Source organism: Carassius auratus, chromosome 32, assembly GCF_003368295.1.
Source record: "Carassius auratus strain Wakin chromosome 32, ASM336829v1, whole genome shotgun sequence".
Classification (NCBI taxonomy): domain Eukaryota; kingdom Metazoa; phylum Chordata; class Actinopteri; order Cypriniformes; family Cyprinidae; genus Carassius; species Carassius auratus.
The window spans coordinates 29,997,858-30,017,390 of record NC_039274.1 but is presented as its reverse complement, the minus strand read 5'-3'; the positions used below and the strand labels follow the sequence as shown (position 1 = coordinate 30,017,390).

The following is a 19,533-nucleotide window of genomic DNA, read 5'->3' as shown; positions in this document are numbered from 1 at the left end:
TGTTTTCGGTTCAGTGTACGGGTGATCCGAAAAACGATGCAACCGGTTATTGACTCGAGAACGAAAACTGCTCCAGCAGTGGGCATGCACATTCGTTATCTGGGTCTGCTTGGTGTTCATACAGCATTATGTGTACGGTCAGGCTCTTTTACAGCCATTCTCATGTGGGTGATGATATTGATAACGTTGTCACTGTAGTCTGGAATATGAAAACAACACGATGTACCCAACCATGATGCTCATATTTATATTTTCACTTGTGCACAGACTACTTCGATGCTGTTTTTTTTTTGTCTTAACCTTGCTCTTCCCGCTGATAAGGACGCTTGATGTTTAGGCTGGATTCTTGGCCTTGTTGACGTGTGTTTCTCCAGATCCTTACTCCCTCAGCTCCTCTTCCTCAGATGCAGGTGGGACCTTTCTGCAGTGGCTAGCCTGGATCCACGTTGGTCTCTCTGCTCCCTTCACAGCCGTGTGAGTGGTCAGAAGCAGATCTCGTACCACCAAGAAATCCCCTGGTTTCAGGTTGTGCAATGGAATTTCAGCAACCTGCTCCTGAGCAGCTTTCACCTGAACACAAACATTAGACAACAGAGAAGACATTTCCTTGCACTAACTCAACGTGTCATGCTCACACACCTGTAGATGGTAGCTGTTGTTTTACCCCCTTCAATACTCACAAATGGTGGGTTGCCAAAGAATTTCAAAAGGGCTCAGGTTTACTCTGGATCGATTTCTCATTCTCATGTACATGAGAATGATTGGGAGCACCTTTAACCCATGTGAGTCCAGTTTTCTCACAACACTAGATTTTTATTGCCCCTACACAAAATGTGTTTCATTGTCTGAACTGCTTTTTCGTGGCAGTCAGCAGAGCCCTTACTACTGCTGCTGCATCCTGTTTGGACATTGGACATCTTTTTCAAAAAATTTCTGCATAAATTTTGAACCCCTTTGTAAACCACAATTCTTTAATTCACATAATCATTCCCCCTTTCGATGCGTGGTCTTTTCCATGCATTGATTTAGCATAGCGAGGAAAGAAGTGTTTAGGTAAACAAGGCTTTCCATCTCAACTCATCCATACTCAATTCACCACTTCACAGCCACACTGCTTCCATTTCTCTCTCTCCCGTCCTGTCGCAAATGTCTGCATGCCCTGTAAAGATGAAGAAATGTCAGGGTTATCTTCAGATAACAAAGTACACTCTGATGATTTTGTCTGCTGAGATGCCGCAGCCTTCGACGCTGCGTCTGCTCTGGTGTTTCCTGTAGATACATAATCTTTGTTATTAGTATGCGCTGCGCATTTACAAATCGCTATCTTTTCTAGCAGCAAAATAGCGTCTAGCAAATCTGCCACGAGGGGTGCATTTAATATTGGTCGCCCATCTGACTTTAAAAAACGTTCTGTTTCCACAGCGCCCCAAAATCATGAGTAACCCCGAATGCATATCGTGAATCTGTGTAAATCGTTACGAATTTACCCGTCATTAGTTTGCATGTTTCTGTTAATGCCACTAGCTCAGCTGCTTGTGCTGAATAATTTGATGGCAATGAGCCAGAGGCCACAATGTCAAATTCAGTTGTTATTGCATAACCAACCTTATTCAGGCCTGGTTGTGAATCTTTAAAAGTTGAGCCATCCACAAAGAGGACATTTTCACAATTTTCAAGTGGCACATCAGGCAGGTCTGGACGATGCGTACACATTTGTTCAAGTGCTGTTAAAACAACAATGATGCTCTTCCCTATCCTTTTCTGTTGGAAGGAGAGTAGCAGCATTCAAGGTTGTCCATCGCTTAACAGTGATATTAAGCACATCAAGCAGAATAGTATGATATCTTAAACATTGAGCTGTTGATAGTGTGATGTTTTCTATTCCTGCAAAATCATGGACACTGCGTGAGACACCATCAATGTCAGATCAGAGTGAGCTATGAATTCTCTAGAGGCCATCACGGCCTTCTCAGCAGCTGCCAACGCTCTCAGACAGTGTGGCAGGCTGCTGTAACTGGGTCCAGTTTGCTGTAAAAATGTGCCACAGGTCTCAGTTTGCCTCCATGATGCAGCAACAATACAGAAATCATAAATGAATCTTTCTCATCAACCATCTGAATAAAGGGTTTATTTGGGGCCTGCAAGCCCAGAGTTGGCGCAACAGACAGCTGAACTTTCATGTTCAGAAATGCCTCTTCCACTTTCTCTGTCCACTCAATCCTGTCATATAAATTGTTAATTTCTTAACACTCAACGTTCTCTCTTTTGGAAAACCATGGTATTTAATTAATTTCCCCATATCTTGCATGCATTGTTGACCATACACCTTTTTCATTTGCCTAAACACCGGTGTATCATATTCAGCGAGCTTGCTCTGAGACTTTCCCATATCTGCTGGTTTCCGTCTCTGTGGAGACCTTTTCCTTTCCGGCACGCCTATAATCTGTCAGATGTCTCCAACAGATCCGACTTTCCTTTGCCCAAGTCGGGAGAGCCAATACTCGCACAGTTTCACTTCCCCTCTTAGAAATATGTTAACCACTCAATCGTGATCTCAGCTTATCGCTTCTAAATTTGAATACCATGAACTGTCTCTTACCCGAGAGCTCTGTTGCCACTCCGGTTCTTTTCTGATTCCAGTGTTGTCTCCTCCGGGCCTCGGCGGTCGGTCCCTTTCTCCCCCAAATCTAATCGGGGTTAGGGCTGAACTTCTTTTGTTCAGAATGATCAGTCACCGTCCGCTAGCAAGTCCATAAGACACATCCAAAGAATCCCACTTCTGACACCAAATTGTCGTGGCAAAATTTAAATCAACTCTCGTAAGCATAAGAGACAGACTCATTCTCAGGTATAATTAAAAAGAAAGCTTTTATTCTTTGCAAAGAAGGTCAGACAGTCATACAGCAACACTGAGTTCCTGCAGAGTGAAACCAACCCAGGAAGAGGGCAGTCCTCCACCTTATATAGCTCTGCTGCTTCCAAGGTTATACAGTCTGAACAGCTGGAACTTTCCACACATAACAAGGAACACTCTCTATGGACGGTTTCTCACACATTTAGGACTTAGGTGACCCCCTCAGGTCATCCTCAGACATTGTCCCCCCACTATATGGCCCAATGACCCTCTCAGGTCATACTCAGACATCTGTTTTCCCCCCAGGTCTCACCCTTCTGAACCACACAGCAATTCTAAGAAAACACATGCATATATAGGCATACAGAAGCAATGTTGAATGAATTTTTCCACCACACTACCTTAATGTCATTTAGTGACCTTTAGATACTGACTGGTTTATTTACATAGTGTCTTATATGTCTGAGAAGTGGTTGGCAATAAGCAATTCACCACAAGCTCAGTAAGCTGTGTGCTAACTTTACCGGGAGGTTGGGATAGTCATGACATCCATAGAATCCCAAAGGATGTTTAATGTGCAAATAGATCCAGAGAGGGGTCTAGGCGTAGTTTGACAAACGTTGATCGTTTCTAAAGCTGGTAATTACATATTGTTTATATTTGTTTCGAGGAAGAGAGATGGGGTAAAGAGTTCTGAGGTGAGGGCTGGGTAATATAGAATAGAACATAGAGGGGAAGTGCGGTTACTGTTTGATGGGTTAATGAAGTGAAAAGGTCTGAGTCAGCAGCATATATATCTATGCGCAAACAGTACTGGGGGTTGTGAAAGAGAAAGGGGGATGTGGGGAGGGCTTGCTTTTATAGTTTGAGACAACCTGGTACATTTTGTGAATCCTAACTGCAAATTTATCTTTCATAGATGTTAATCTAGACCACATGGAGGGGATCCCTGGAAATTCAAACAATTTTTTTTGGTTGGAGAAGACGTGATTTCAGATCCAAAGAATGGGAGGATGAAACAAGGACGCCGAAACTAAGAATCCGATTAGGAGCTAGCCGACAATGACGAGTGTGCCTACTGTTTGGTTTGAAACAGACAAGGGGGCAGACGGCTAGCTTTCCTCCTCGCATAATTCTTCAGTTACTGGCTCCTGCAATATTGACGAGCCCTACATGTACATCTTCCTGCCCATTTGCTACTCGTTTACCTTTGTCTACAGCATAATCCTTAACTTTGTAGTTCAAACAGTACATGGTGAACCTGGCCATGACGGACTTCATGTATGGTTTGTCCCTGCCCTTTTTGGTTGCCAGTTATGTCATGCGGGACGACTGGGTGTTTGGAGACTTCATGTGCCATCTAGTGCGTTTTCTCTTCTACTTCATCCTCTAATGCAGCATCTTCTTCCTCACTTGTATCTCAGTGCACCACTACCTTGGCATCTGCCACCCCATGAAGACCATCACCTTGGAGACCAAACGAGCAGTAAAAGGTACTTTTGTTTTGGTGTGGATTGCTGTTTTTGCACTAACATGCCCAATTTTTCGTTTTGCACAGACACAGTATCTTCCATGGGAAGGTAAGGGCTCAAGGGAGGAGGTGTTCTATAATTGTGGGGACGACGCAATTGATAGAGAGTTCCATGATTACATTCCTTACGGGGTCACACTTCATTTCTTAGGGTTTTTTGTGCCTTTTACCATCATTGCCTGGTGCTACTCGCGAGTAGTGTTAACAATATTTCGGACACTGCACTCTCAACCTCCTCCTCAGAGAATCAGAAGTGAGACAGGGTGTGAAAGTGTCGCAGGGATCGGTGGAGTGGTCATGTCAATCATCTTGAGGGCTCATTCGCCCTATGTCAACAGGGGGCGCAAGTCCATCAAGACAATCATTACTATCATTCTCCTCTCTGTCCTTTGCTTCTTCCCCTTCCATGTCACTCGCACCATTTTCCTACTGCTCAAAGTGACGAGTAGGGTGCAGTGCCACACCATGCACATGGTTTCCATGTGTTATAAAATCACTGGACTCGTTCAATGCATGGCTGGCACATGGCACAATGTCAAATTCAGTTGTAATTGCATAACCAACCTTATTCAGGCCTGGTTGTGAATCTTTAAAAGTTGAGCCATCCACAAAGAGGACATTTTCACAATTTTCAAGTGGCACATCAGGCCGGTCTGGACGTGGCATACAGATTTGTTCAAGTGCTGTTAAAACAACAATGATGCTCTTCCCTATCCTTTTCTGTTGGAAGGAGAGTAGCAGCATTCAAGGTTGTGCTTCGCTTAACAGTGATATTAAGCACATCAAGCAGAATAGTATGATATCTTAAACATCGAGCTGTTGATAGTGTGATGTTTTCTATTCCTGCAAAATCATGGACACTGTGTGAGACACCATCAATGTCAGATCAGAGTGACCTATGAATTCTCTAGAGGCCATCACGGCCTTCTCAGCAGCTGCCAACGCTCTCAGACAGTGTGGCAGGCTGCTGTAACTGGGTCCAGTTTGCTGTAAAAATGTGCCACAGGTCTCAGTTTGTCTCCATGATGCAGCAACAATACAGAAATCATAAATGAATCTTTCTCATCAACCATCTGAATAAAGGGTTTATTTGGGGCCTGCAAGCCCAGAGTTGGCGCAACAGACAGCTGAACTGTCATGCTCAGAAATGCCTCTTCCACTTTCTCTGTCCATTCAATCCTGTCATATAAATTTTTTATTTCTTAACACTCAACGTTCCCTCTTTTGGAAAACCATGGTATTTAATTAATTTCCCCATATCATGTGCATGGTTTCCATGTGTTATAAAATCACTAGGCCGCTGGCCTCGTTCAATGCATGGCTGAATGCACTGCTTTATTTTCTTACTAAAGAGAAAAATGCGCCCTGCTGTCAAAAACTGAACATGCCCAGCATGGCTTGCTATGGCCACTTAAAATGCTGGGAAAAGGATAGGAAAAGGAGAATGAAATTGAGGATACAAGGAACCACAAAGACAACGGGTCAACAGTTGAAAACAATATACAGAGGTCTGCCTTAAGGAATGACCATGTAAACAAGTTTAAACTGGTGGACATGGCTTTATATGGGATTCATTTCAAGCAAGCTGATGTTTTTGTTATATTCTCTGTATATTGTTTTTGTAACTGTGTATTCACATTTAACATTGAGGATCTTGTTTTTGTGTCTTTTCAAGACCCCTTACAGATTGTTTTACTTGTTGACTGATTGGATGATTAATTAGTTCTTTTAAAAATATAATTAGTTGAATATTGATTTAGTGTATAATAATTCCAAAAACACATAGAATAATAAACTAATTCATAGGGGGGTCTCAAGTTTGCAGTTGTTGGCATACCTCAGGGTGGACACATTATGTACAGGAACTATGTTTAGCGCTGTCATGGATTGATGTGTCATGTTGTGAATAATTAAACTGTTTTAATAAAACTTTTCTGTACCTGTTTAATTGAAAATCAAAATATGACTGTGATCTTTTAAAATCACTATATTAAGCACTATTTCAGATTTTCATGTCTTTGTGTGAGTATAGTATCTAAATTTGTTGTAGAATAAACTTATTAAGAGATGAGGTGTTGGTTTAGGCATCTTGTTCACATTAAAAGAACATGACACATTTGTTAAAATACTGATGTAATGACCCAGAACTCGAAATGGGATCCATGTGCAGGCTTTATTCAGAAACTCGTAGTCGTACAGGCAATGGTCAGTAACAGCAGTTTCAACAACGCAGGAAGAGCAGAGACGTAGAGATGGGACAGGCAGAATGTCAGGATCACAGGCAGAGAATCAATGTCCAATAAACAAGCAAGGGTCGGTAGGAAGGCAGCAGAGGTACGTAAAGGATAACAGACAAGATCAGCAACAGGAAAACTAAACTGGGTCATAACGCTCAGAAATGACAGACACAGCAAATCAAGACTTTGTGTTGAACTGATGTGATAGTCCAGTTTATATTCACCAGTCCTGATGGGTTGCACCTGTGATGGTGATCAGAGTCCAGGGACAGGGCTTTTGGGTAATGTAGTGTAGTCAGTGTAAATGAGTGGGTGGATGCGTCTTTGTCAATATTCAGGTGAGGGTGCGTCACGGGGTTCATCTCCATGACAGAGCACCCCCCCCCCCCCCTGCGAGCGACTCCTGGCGTGAGGAGGCAAACGATGTTGGGGTCTACCACAGGGTCGAGGGGCCGGTCTTTCGGGATGTAAACAATGAAATTCATCGATGAAATTGGGATCTAGAATATCCTCAGAATTTACCCAAGAGCCAGAATTTACCCAGAATTTACCGTACCCCTCCCAGTCGACCAGATACTGCAGGATTCTTCCCGGACGTCTGGAATCGAGTAATTCCTGGACTTGGTAATCCTCCTCGCCCTCAATGGTGATGGGTTGAGGGGCCTGTTCACGGGACCTCCCCTCTCCCTCGTCTCTGGGACCAGCAGCGGGCTTGAGCAAGGACACATGAAAGGTAGGAGAAATATGGTATGTAATACGGTATTAGGAAGTGCTAAACGGAAGGAAACTGGGGTTATTTGTCTGGTGATTTGGAATGGACCCACGTACCTTGGCATGGAAGTCAGAGATGGAGATACCGTGTCGACAGCCACACCCATTGACCCGGCAGGTAGTTGGGACCTGGGCGCCTTCTGTGGTACGCTTGAACCAGAGGTGAGTCTGACTTTGACGTTTAGGGCTATGAAGAAGGCTGACTATAATTGAGAGGTGAATTGAGGTCCTCGGTCTGACACGATGTCCCCGGGTAAGCCATATAACCGAAAGATCCAATTGCAAAGATGTTCTGCAGTCTGGAGAGCTGTGGGTAGTTTGGGTAGTGGAATGAGCCTGCAAGCCTTGGAAAATCAGTCGATTATGGTAAGTATGGTAGTGTAGCCTAGTGAATTGGGAAGAGGGGAAGAGAGGGCATCCGCCTTGGTGTTCTTGGAACCTGGTCGATAAGTCACAGAGAAGTCGAATCGGGTAAAGAACAAGGACCATCTAGCTTGGCGAGGGTTAAGGCGTTTGGCGGTGCGTAAAAATTCCAAGTTCTTATGGTCTGTCAGTACTGTAAATCCCTCTAGCCAGTGCCTCCACTCCTCGAAGGCTGCCTTCATGGCAAGGAGTTCCCGGTCCCCGACACTGTAATTACGCTCTGCTGAGTTGAGCTTTCTTGAATAAAAGGCACAGGGATGAAGCTTAGCGGCTGGGTCTGGATGTTGGGACAGGATAGCTCCGATACCAGTGTTGGAAGCGTCAACCTCTACAATAAAAGGTAATGAGGAGTCAGGTTGCGGGTTCAGGCCAGTTAAGAACGGCGTTGACCTTCCTCTCCTCCATGGCCACCCCTCCGGGACTGATGATGTACCCCAAGAATGTGGTGGAGGTCGTGTGGAACTTGCATTTCTCAGCTTTTTTTTTTTTAGTTTAGTTTTATTGTCATTGCATGTCTTTACACAACGAAATTAAGATGAAATCAATCACTCAGTTAGCAGCTAAAATAATAAAAAGTGACTCTATCAACAACAGTGAATAAATGAATATATAGAAACATTTAAAAATACACAGTACAATTCAAGTCCAAATTAATTAGTCTTCCATGTTTTCAGCCTTTCAGCAGCTCATTTATGGCCTTTGGAAAAAAACTCATGCGGTTTGTCCGCGCCCTCATGACCCTGAGCCGGCCTGAGGGTAGGGTGTCAAACAGGGTATAGCCAGGATGTGTAGGATCTGCCCTGATACTTGCTGCTCTTCTCTGCAGCCTAATGGAATATATATCCTCAAGGCTTGGAAGAGGTGCACCAATGATTTTCTGAAAAACCACACTGTACAACCGTATGCCAGCACACTATTGTGCACCTGTAAAAGTTTTTGAGGAGTGTCTGCGGGAGACCAGTACTTCTTAGGGTTCGCAGGAAAAAGAGTCTCTGCTGAGCTTTTTCCCTATCTCTTTGGTGTTCATTCCCCAGGTCAGATCCTCCACCAGATGCAGTCCTAAATATCTCAAACTTTGGAACTGTTCCACCTCCTCTCCATGTATCTCAAGACTGTCGTGTTTCTTGATTTTGTATTTCCTAAAATTTCTTTGTTTTCTTTGTGTTGAGGATTAGATTGTTTCTGCTACACCATGATACCAGTGATTGGACCTCCTCCCTGTAAGCGGTCTCTTCATTGTTGGTAACCAGCCCTACCACCGCTGTGTCATCTGCAAATTTGAAAATGGAATTTTAATCATGAATGGGAAAACAGTCATAGGTGAAGAGCGAATAAAGGAGCGGGCTAAGAACACAACCCTGGGGAGTACCAGTGTTGAGGATGGTGGTGGAGGAGGTAATATTTCCAAAGACTGACATGCTGGGGTCTGTCAGTAAGAAAGTTCTTGATCCACTTACAGAGGTGAGAGTCCAGGCCAAGCAACAGCAGTTTGTTGACTAGCTTGCTGGAGTTGATGGTATTAAAAACTGAACTAAAGTCAACAAAAAGAATCCTGACATATGTATTGGGGTTCTCCAGGTGAGTGAGGGCAGTGTGAAGTGCAAGTAAGATGGCATCATCCGTGCATCTGTTTGCTCTGTAGGCAAACTGATGTTTGTCCAGATTAACTGGAATGAAGGCCTTGATGCTGTTCAGTACCAATCTCTCAAAGCATTTCATTATGACTGGTGTTAATGCTATTGGTCTATAGTCGTTCAAGCATGCAACAGTTGTCTGTTTTGGAACAGGTATGATGGTAGCAGTCTTTAAACAGGTAGGAACTATAGCCTCCTTCAATGACTTGTTAAATATGTCAGTCCAAACAGCTGCAAGCTGTTGAGCACATACCTTTAATACACATCCTGGGACCCCATCTGGTCCAGGTGCCTTTCTGATGTTTATGTTCTGCAAGGCCTGCTTGACCTGGTGCTGCTCTAGTACGATTGGTTGCTCATCATCATGAGCACTGACAATGGTCTGTCCTACACTGGCTCCATCCTCAAAGCGGGCGAAGAAGAGATTCAGCTGGTCTGGAAGAGAAGGGTCAGCAGAAGAGGGTGGACCATAGTTTACTGTATTATTTGTTATTGTTCTGATTCCCTGCCACATGCTGTGATGATTATTTTCTTTAAAATGCTGTTCAATGCGCAGCTTGTAATTTTTCTTTGCAGAAGTGATCCCTCTTCTGAGGTCAACTCTGAATTTCCTGTAGGCCTCCTGGTCCCCAGATCGCAAGGCAGCATCCCTAGTCTTCAGAAGAGTACATACATTTCTGTTAAACCGGGGCTTCTGGTTAGGGATCAGTTTGACATGTTTAGTCTGGATGGTATTTTCAATGCAGAACTTAATGTTCCCACATAGTATCTTCAAAACAGTCCTGTAGTGCAGATTTCTGTTTCCTCAGTCCAGATCTACACATTCTTGATTTGGCATTTAGTTCTGATAGCAACAGGTCTGTATGTTGGTCTCAGGAAAAAAGCCAGATGATCAAAAAGCAGTGCTCTATAGCCCCCCTTTATCCCCTTCAGACCTGAATTATGTTTCAAGTTTCTAAAAATATAAAAGTACATTTCCCCAGCTCATGACGTCTCTATAAATGAGACCAAATACAAATATTACAAATTTCAATACTCTTTCATTGTAATTTGTTTTTGTCCACTTCAATGGACGGCAGGTCAAAACAGGGGTACTTCACAAAAATACCAATACCATTATGAAATACAATACTAAACATAAAAATTGTTGGTCTATACTTTAAGCTTCTTCTCAAGGTCAAAAACTTGAATAATATTTCAGTGTAACACTTCAACCTTAATTTTGAGGTTTTTGTTTTACAGATTTGTAACAAACTAAATATATTAGAATCAATCAATATATGGTCATTTTAGAGTCATTTTCTGTGTGCATCTTTCTTTCTTTTTATAAAAAACTTGAACATTATAACATTTCAACTTTAATTGTAAGGTTTTTGCTTTATAGATTGCACATTTGTTTATTCATAACAAAATTATCCTAGGAATAAATCAAGTCACTTTAGAGTCATTTTCTGTTTGCATCTTTGAAACAATTTCTCTATGACACAAAGCATTAGGTCATCTTGCACTTATCACAGAAGACGTGTGTTTTCCCAGAACAACCATCCAATTTGCATCTTTGGTCATTATGCTCATCAGCTGACTTGGAACAGGAGGGTCAGTGGTGGGAGTTTCCCATGTTGTTTCTACTGGGGTAAAGCAGGTGTGATGACGCCACTGAATATCACTCTTTTTTGCTTTTTTGTGATATTTGTTAAAGGATCATCACCAAGTACTGGTTCTACATCTGCTTCTTCACTCTCATCTTGATTCTGACTTTCTCTCAATTTCTTCCCCCTACTTTTGGTGGTGGCTCATTTCTGTCCATCCCTGAAATTATTACCAAAACTGTCCCTTACAAAACAACTTCATACAAGTGGAAACTGTATATCCAATAAAATTATTTTCTATACATTTACTGACATCTAATTGTATGAAATGTGTTAACTTAATAACTATCCCTAATTTTCATTCTACACTCACCAATTGTTGGAGATCTAGCATCATCTGCATTTCCATCTCCATCTTCCTCATCACTCCACATAAAGTCAACATCTGAGATATTTCCATCAGCTATATGTTCAAGCACTTCATGAACAGTATATAAAATAGTTAAAAAATGTATAAGTGCTGTAATATAGATTTTTTTATATAAGAAATTTCAACCAGCATTACTGGACATGTGATTTCAGTAACAGATGTTTGAACTATAATGTTCATTCAGACATATTTGAAAAAATCCTGATTTAAAACTTGCAATTCTACAATCGATTTGAAACTTTCAATTATAAGTTCAATCCTTCTATTTTACATACAAACTATGAAATACTGGCAAACATATCAATTAAAAAAAAAAAAAAAACATAGAAAATGCTGCTTGCTTCTGTGTTTGGAGTTAAGTGCTGACATGCTTCTCTTCAATGTAGTGTTTTTTTTTTTATTACGACATGTAGAGCTTTACTGCCATTTGATTGGAAGACAAACGTCCAATCTCATGGACTGCAGGCTTTAAACTAGGTGAAATGCTCCAGAAGTAAAAAAAAAAAAAAAAAAAAAAGGTCTGACATGTGATGTCCATTATAATGGACGTAGGGTCCGAATGGGTTAAATTTGTATACACCTGATCCAGTGTTTTTCCCTTCCTCGTTCCAACCTTAAAGAGCACCTATCATGGAATTTTGAAATTTACCTTTCATGTAGTGTGTAACATAGATCTAAGTGAACAAAAACATCCTGCAAAGTTAGAAATATGACAGTGCACCGTATATAAAGTTATTGTCTTTCAAAAGTCAGTCGACTCATTATGTCATTTTTATGAATCGTTAGAAGACCGAAGCTTTTTCTCTGACTAGATAACGTCAACTTGTCAAGTTATTTGAATACGACACGCCCACTTTTTGCGCTCCAAGACGCCAGTGAAAACTAGAAAACATCATGGCGACAAGACGCTGTGTTTTGAAGTGCGACTCAAAAGCAAACTTTTTTAATCTGCCCAAGGATGAGCATTTGAAGACTAAGTGGCTCCAATTCATATATACAGCTGTACCACAGAAGTATATTCCGAGCCTTGTGCTTGTGAAGACGATTGCTTTACCTTGGATATGCAATCAAACTTGGATTCGCGAGCCAGCTGATATTGAAGGATGGTTCACTTCCAAGTGTATTTGCATCAGCTTCCTCCTCCGTATCACAACCTGTAAGTGTTATTAATAATTGTTGCTTTTATGTTTTATGTAGCATATGTATGTTTTATGTTTGGTTTGTTGTGTAAGCACCGTTTAGCTTCTAGGTCTTCAATGATATTGAGATATGTGAATTGTTTGTCGTTGTTTTCGGAGTTTTCTTTAAGAATAGAGTCATACCTCGTAGTAACGTAACTTTTTTTTTTTTGGTAAAAACGTTATGTTTATGCATCGAGTTAACGCAAACAGAGACTGATTGTGCTTTTACAATATGAACTCTGGGCTATACTCGCTAACGTCACGTAAAGGCGGGGTTTTGAAAAGTGAATCACTAAACGAATCGCTCTCAAAACAGGTAAAAATAAATGCATATTATAAGAAAACTAAAGTCTTTTTTGTCATTGCATGCATGCAAAACTGTTGTTGGGGACTTCTAAAACAATATTTGGAAAATTTTAAATGCCATTTTAGGTGCTCTTTAATACTTTTATGAAACTTAGGTAGGACTGACTTTAAATTTGAATGGTTAAAGTCTCCCGCCACACTGAAGAAACTGTCAGATAGCCTGTTTTGTTGTGCACTGATAGCCTCGTACAGTTTTTTTCATGGCTGACTTAGCGTTAGCCCGTGGGTGTAGGACATACACAGCAGCCACAAACACAACAGTGAACTCCCGGGGTAAATAAAACGGTCTGCATTTTAACAGCAGGAATTCCATGTCTGCACAATAATGCGTTTCCATAACAATAACATCCTTACACCAGTTTTTATTTATAAACATGCATACTCCTCCCCCTCTCGTCTTACCAGACTGTATTGTGCGGTCTGATCTATAAACACCACGACCCGCTAGCTCCACATCTGTATCCGGGATGTTTTCATGTAGCCATGTTTCTGATATTATCGTGACACGTCTTATTAACTGTCCCCGCGGTGATCCATAGTCCGGAGTCTCATCTTGTCCATCTTATTGACGAGAGAGCGGGCATTAGCAAGAAAAATGCTGGGAACGGCAGGTTTATTTGGAGCTCGGCGAAGCCTGTCACGGCTCCCAGACCTCTTCCCCCGCTTCTACTTCCGCGTCCTCCTCGATAGGTGTCTCTTTCCGGAGACTCGGATTAGTTCCCTACGCTTCATTGGCCGAATAATCTCCACCGGGAATGTACCAAAGTTACCAGGTACATATACTGAACTGCTGTTTCTTATCATCAAAAGTGTACACATCGAGTGTGTTTTACCATAAAGCTGCTAAGCAAGGGAGAGTGCCAAGCTGCTGTGTGTGCCCGCACCGCCATTCCTCTGATAATTCAATAACATTTTGGCGTACAATTTGGCGTATAATTGGTACTTGATGAGACGTTGAAGAACTGATCTGACATGTTCTAGAAGTGTGTTGGAGTAGATCAGTATATCATCAATATAAACAATCACAGATTTGTTCAGCATGTCCCTGAAGACCTTGTTTATGAAGGACTGGAACACAGACTGACTATTGACCAGTCCGAACGGCATAACGAGATATTCGTAGTGCCCAGTGGTTGTGGAGAAGGCTGTCTTCCATTCATCTCCCTCTCTAATGCGAATGAGATTGTATGCACACCTCAAATCCAGCTTGGTGTAGTACTGGGCAGTGCGAAGCTGTTCAAGAGCTGAAGGAACCAACGGGAGTGGATATCTGAACTTTACAGTTATCTCGTTAATCCACGATAGTCAATGCAAGGGCGGAGACCACCATCCTTCTTCACGAAAAAGAACCCAGATGAAGCAGGGCATGTAGACGGTCTAATGAAACCCTTCTGGAGTTCTTCATTGATGTAATCCTTCATGGCTTCGGATTCAGGTTGAGACAATGGGAAGATGCGGCCCTTTGGAGGAGAATGCCCTGGCAGAAGATCGATGGCACGGTCATATTTACGGTGGGGAGGTAAGGTGTTGGCCTGTTCTTTACTGAATGCCTCTGTAAGATCAGCATACTCCTCTGGAAGGTCGGGAATGGATTCTCGTGCTGGAGAGAGTGACACGGAACAGACAGGAATGGGATTGACCAGAGAAAGACAGTTCTGTGGACAACGATTGCTCCATTTCACAACTTGGCCTTCTATCCAGGAAATTTGTGGATCATGCAGACGTAACCAGGGTAATCCCAGAATCACGGGAGTGTGAGATGTGGGGAGAATGTAGAATTGAATCCTCTCCTTGTGAAGTAAACCAGCCGCCATCAACAGTTTGCGAGTGAGGTGAGTGATGGATCCAGAACCCAGTGGTCGACCATCTATTGTCTCCACTGAGAGAGAGGTAGAGATTGAAATCAGTTGAATGTCATATTTCTTAGCAAATTCTTCAGAAATGAAATTGCCAGCAGGCCCAGAGTCAAGTAAAGCAGTGGTAGTAATTTGTTTGTTGTCTATCCATAATTCAACTGGAATGCTTACACACTGTATATCGCAAATGAAACTGAGAGGAGTATTCACCGAGCGTTGTGAGGAAGTAGATGCATGAGTGGGGCAGGTGTTACGTTGATGGCCAGGTAAGCCACAGTACATGCATAGTCTATTAGAGATGCATCGATCTCTCTCTTCAACAGACAGATGGTAAGCATTAATCTGCATGGGTTCAGCAGGTTCATTAGGTGGCATGAAAACTGGGTTATCCGTGCGGCGTGACCTGGATCGTCGGGCACATTGCAGATTGTCAATGGAAATGGCGAGTTCAATGAAGCTATTAAGATCTCTGCCCTCGTCTCTGCATGCTAGCTCAGTTTGAAGATCATAATTCAGACCCTTGCGAAAGAGTACCTTTAACGTGTCATTCACCCAGTTGGTCTGTGCTGCCAGCGTGCGAAATTGTAGAGCATAATCAGTCGTCATTCTGCCTTGAGATAAACATGGGATTAACATGCGACGGCGTCTCTGCAGCGTGGGTAATGGCGGACGAGTCCGGCGTTGATGTGGCAGTGGGAACTGTGTGAAGACTTTAAACTGCTTTGACGAGTTCCCCGGTGATAGACGTTAGTCGATTCAGCTGAAATTGGTTGGCAGCGATCTGACTGGCTTGGGCCGCCATGGTAGTATGAAGACTTTCATAAGCCGCTGGATCTTGTGTTGGCAAAGTCTTCTGTAATGACCCAGAACTCGAAATGGGATCCATGTGCAGGATTTATTCGGAAACTCATAGCAGAAACGCCACGCAGCCAGTGTGTCACCGGCCTAAGAGTCGTCCAGATGTCGCGTGGATGTTTGTCAAAAGAAACTCCATCTACTTGAGGCCTATCAACTGCTTGGAGGAGGCCAAACTGCTTGATAATGTCATTCATCTTGGAGGACCCCAAACACTTAGCAAGCAGGGCTTCGATGTTACCCAGGGCCAGAAGCTCTCCAGTTGTTTCTTCTTCAAATGCTCTGATCCATTTTCCAGCTCCTTCATGAATGTTTGGAAGATGGGAAAGTGTCCAGATCTTGACTTGCCCAGGGAATGTATTGGGCGTGACCTTGCTTGATGAATATTGGGCACTCAAACTTTGGGGTTTCAGTCTTTCTTAATGTCCCTGTTGATCTGTGCTCCTCTTTTCCTCTTCGTCTGTATGCTTGAAACCAATCATCTGGATATTCTATGTCTTGCATGACCAGTGTCCCAGCTACTTGCTTGTACTTCTTCCGCTGGACATAATCATGTTGGCATTGTGTATGGTTTCATTGGTTCTTTTTTGCCCATCAGTTCATCCAGCTATTGTTGAGTCCACAGCTTGTTTGAAATCTTCTCTTGTCATGTGGACAGTTTGTTTGAGATTCTCTCTTGTTCTGTTGCACCTTTCCTCCATCTCATTTAGTGCTTCTTGGACTGAGTCAGCAGGTGTCACTGTTCTTGCAGGTGCATCCTCAAGTTCTTCTGCTTGATGGCTCCTCAATTCTTCATAAACTGAGGTTAGTTGTTTGTGGCATTTCTCCATTTCTTTGAGCATCTCTGAAAGACATCGATATGTGTCTGGCTCACCTGTTTTCTCCTCTCTCTGTAGTCCTTGGACCCTCCTCTTTCAATCCTTAGCTCCACCTTGTGGGTTATTCTCTGTCTCTCTTTTTGTTTTGCTTGAGACATTGGTGTTGATGTTCTCAGCCCCTCCTCTTTAAGCTTCAGCCCCTCTCTCATGGCTGTGTGTCTCTCTCTCTCCTGCTATCTGCCATTCTCCTCAGCTCACTTCTGCTGTTCTGCTCATTTATTTCAACATCTGCAGGTGCATCTTGTACATATCCCTCAAATTCTATTTATCCCTTTAAATCTATTTTCCCTGTACTACAGGCATTTGATTAACAGCTTGATCATAGGAAGGAGCATATGGAGACGGCATTTCTTTAATTTCATTGTTTTTACTCTCTCTTTCTTGTCTCTCCAATTTTAATAATTTAATTCCATTTTCTTTGGACAGGGTCAATACCCCTGACTCTTGTTCTCGTTTTTATTTTTTTTTTATGGGATTTGTCATTGATCTTATACATTTTTAACAAGACCTCCCTTTCTTTACACATACCCACATCAAATGTTTCCCCTGTCCGCCATTTAGTAGCTAATTTTTTTGCTCTCTTTGCCCACTTTTTTGAGAGTTTGCCTATTGTTTCTTTACAGGCTGGATTTTTAGAAACCAATAACTCTAATGGAGTTGACATCTCTGAAAGTCACAGTTATCAATTTGTTCAACACAATAAATTATTATAATTTTTCCCCCCAGTGACTTCCTTCAGTGACTCTCTAATCCCAGCACTTTAATAGCTTATCTTCACCAGGCTCATCAGATGAGGATCACTAAAAGTATCCGAACCCTGATTTCCATCTGGACTTTTGCTGGGCGGAGGACTTGTCACCTTTTATAGAAGTAGATTAGATTGTCTCAACTATTTTAAAATAATCACAATGTTTTTTCTAGTTAACAGTTTGAAGGGTAACACAAGATCTTTTGGTTCTTTCCATCGCAAATTGCTTTTTGTCGGAATTGTTTTCTCCCGTGCTAATTGCCTCAAAACTCCACAATTTGCGACCTGTGGCTGTCATTCCTCCTGCCCAAATTGAGTAAGTGAAAGATGGGGTTGACTCTATGCAAAACCCTCCTATCTTGAATAATAAAATGGTCAGTTCATCTTTTGACAATATTTTAAGTTTAATGGTTCCATAAAGGTCAATTAGCAATCTTTTTTCTTGTATTGACAGAATTTGTCTACCCCTTCATCCCCTTCTTCTCTTTTTCTTATTTACAACAACTTCACCCATTTTTCTCTTTTTTATTATTCAAATCGATTAAGTAATGATCTCAACATCTGCTCTTCTATTTCTTAATCCTGGATGATTTCTACCAACATTTCTACTGTCCATGTATAATAGTCTACATTCATCAACATATTCATTATCATCAGTCGTCTCAGTATTCTGGTGGTTATATGCAACGCCAGAGCACTCCCTGTCTCATTTACACTAACCCCTATGTTATGCTTATGGTATAACACAGACCCAAGACCCTCTTTACATGGTGAAAATATATATCCTTATTTTAATTTTTTATTATTATTACTATCCTGATATTTCACGAATTTCCTAATTACAAAATATCTTTTTAGAGATTACTTTTTTATTTAATAATAATATTTCTGATGTCCGTTATGACATGACTACACGCATAATGTTTGGGGTCATATTGACCTCAGCAGCAGTATTACAGAGATCAAAGGATTTGCACATTTTAAATATGTGTGGTATCTAATGTATAATTTCTTAATACTAAACTATCTCCCTCACACTATATCTCACACATACAAACACCCGTACACACACTCTTTCATATACCCATAAACGCACACAAACATAACACTTTCTCTTTGTTCTCTGTCACACAAAGTCAGACCAGACAGGTTTCTCGCTTGGACACACACACAGTTGCTCCTTCACTTCCACTCAGTGCTTCCACTCCCTCCGTCATGCCCATACCAGCCTTGGTTTCTCTCTCTCTTTCTCTCTCTCACTCTAAGAATGAAAAACCAATCACTTGTTACTTTCAATCAATAATTGTTTCACAATTTAGATCACAACGTCGGTAACTTGGATGACCTCCAAACACCCGACAAAGCCAGTTCTTCGAAATATTCTTTGTTCTTCAACTCTTTATACACTCTTTACTTCCCAATCACCACCTTATTGCCGCCTCCTTTATTATTTTCACACTAGTTTTACATACTATTGCAAACATAAACAGCCACGTAAAACATATAAAATCAGCACATTCAGCTTCATGCAAAGCCCAGTATAGTTAATGTGTAAAACCTCCACTTTTTTTCTCTATCTACTGTTTGCAGAGACCCACCAGGGCCACGCCTCACCTAGTATGGGCGGCTCCCTGGTTCCTAGGCACCTCCACTTTTTTCTCTCTATCTACTTTTTGCAGAGACCCACCAGGGGACCCTCTTCATGACATCCAGTATTTGGGAATAACTCAGCATATTGATCAGTATATTGCTTTCTTTCATAGTTAAGCATAATATTGTAAGTAAGATAATACCATATTGAGTAAATAACATAGAATAACACATTTGAATTGAGTTATACCAACGAATAACACAATAGTTACACTGCTACCAGCATTAAGTCTGAGTATGATTCACACTTTTAATTGTCAGGAAATTACTTGTCTTTCTAACTTGTGGTTCAGTATACTTACCTGGTGATCACAAATAGGCAAAAATGCACATGGAGTATGCCTTTTATGTCTTGTAATGTCTTCAGTGTGCAGTGTTTACTTGTCTTGTATGGTTTACTCTGGTAATGACATGTAAACAATTTTTGTAGCTTATTCAGAGCATTTCTCTCCAACACATTATCTCTAACCTTCTCTCTCTTCTTTCTCAATCTATTTTCTAGATGGATGAGGCAATGGCTTGCATGCTTG

At 41.7% G+C, this 19,533-nt stretch overlaps 1 pseudogene; it reads left to right on the top strand.

Annotated features, from left to right (window-relative positions):
* The first annotated feature begins 3,916 nt into the window (after positions 1-3,916).
* Positions 3,917-6,008, top strand: LOC113052436 (P2Y purinoceptor 3-like; annotated as a pseudogene).
* Positions 6,009-19,533: the final 13,525 nt, after the last annotated feature.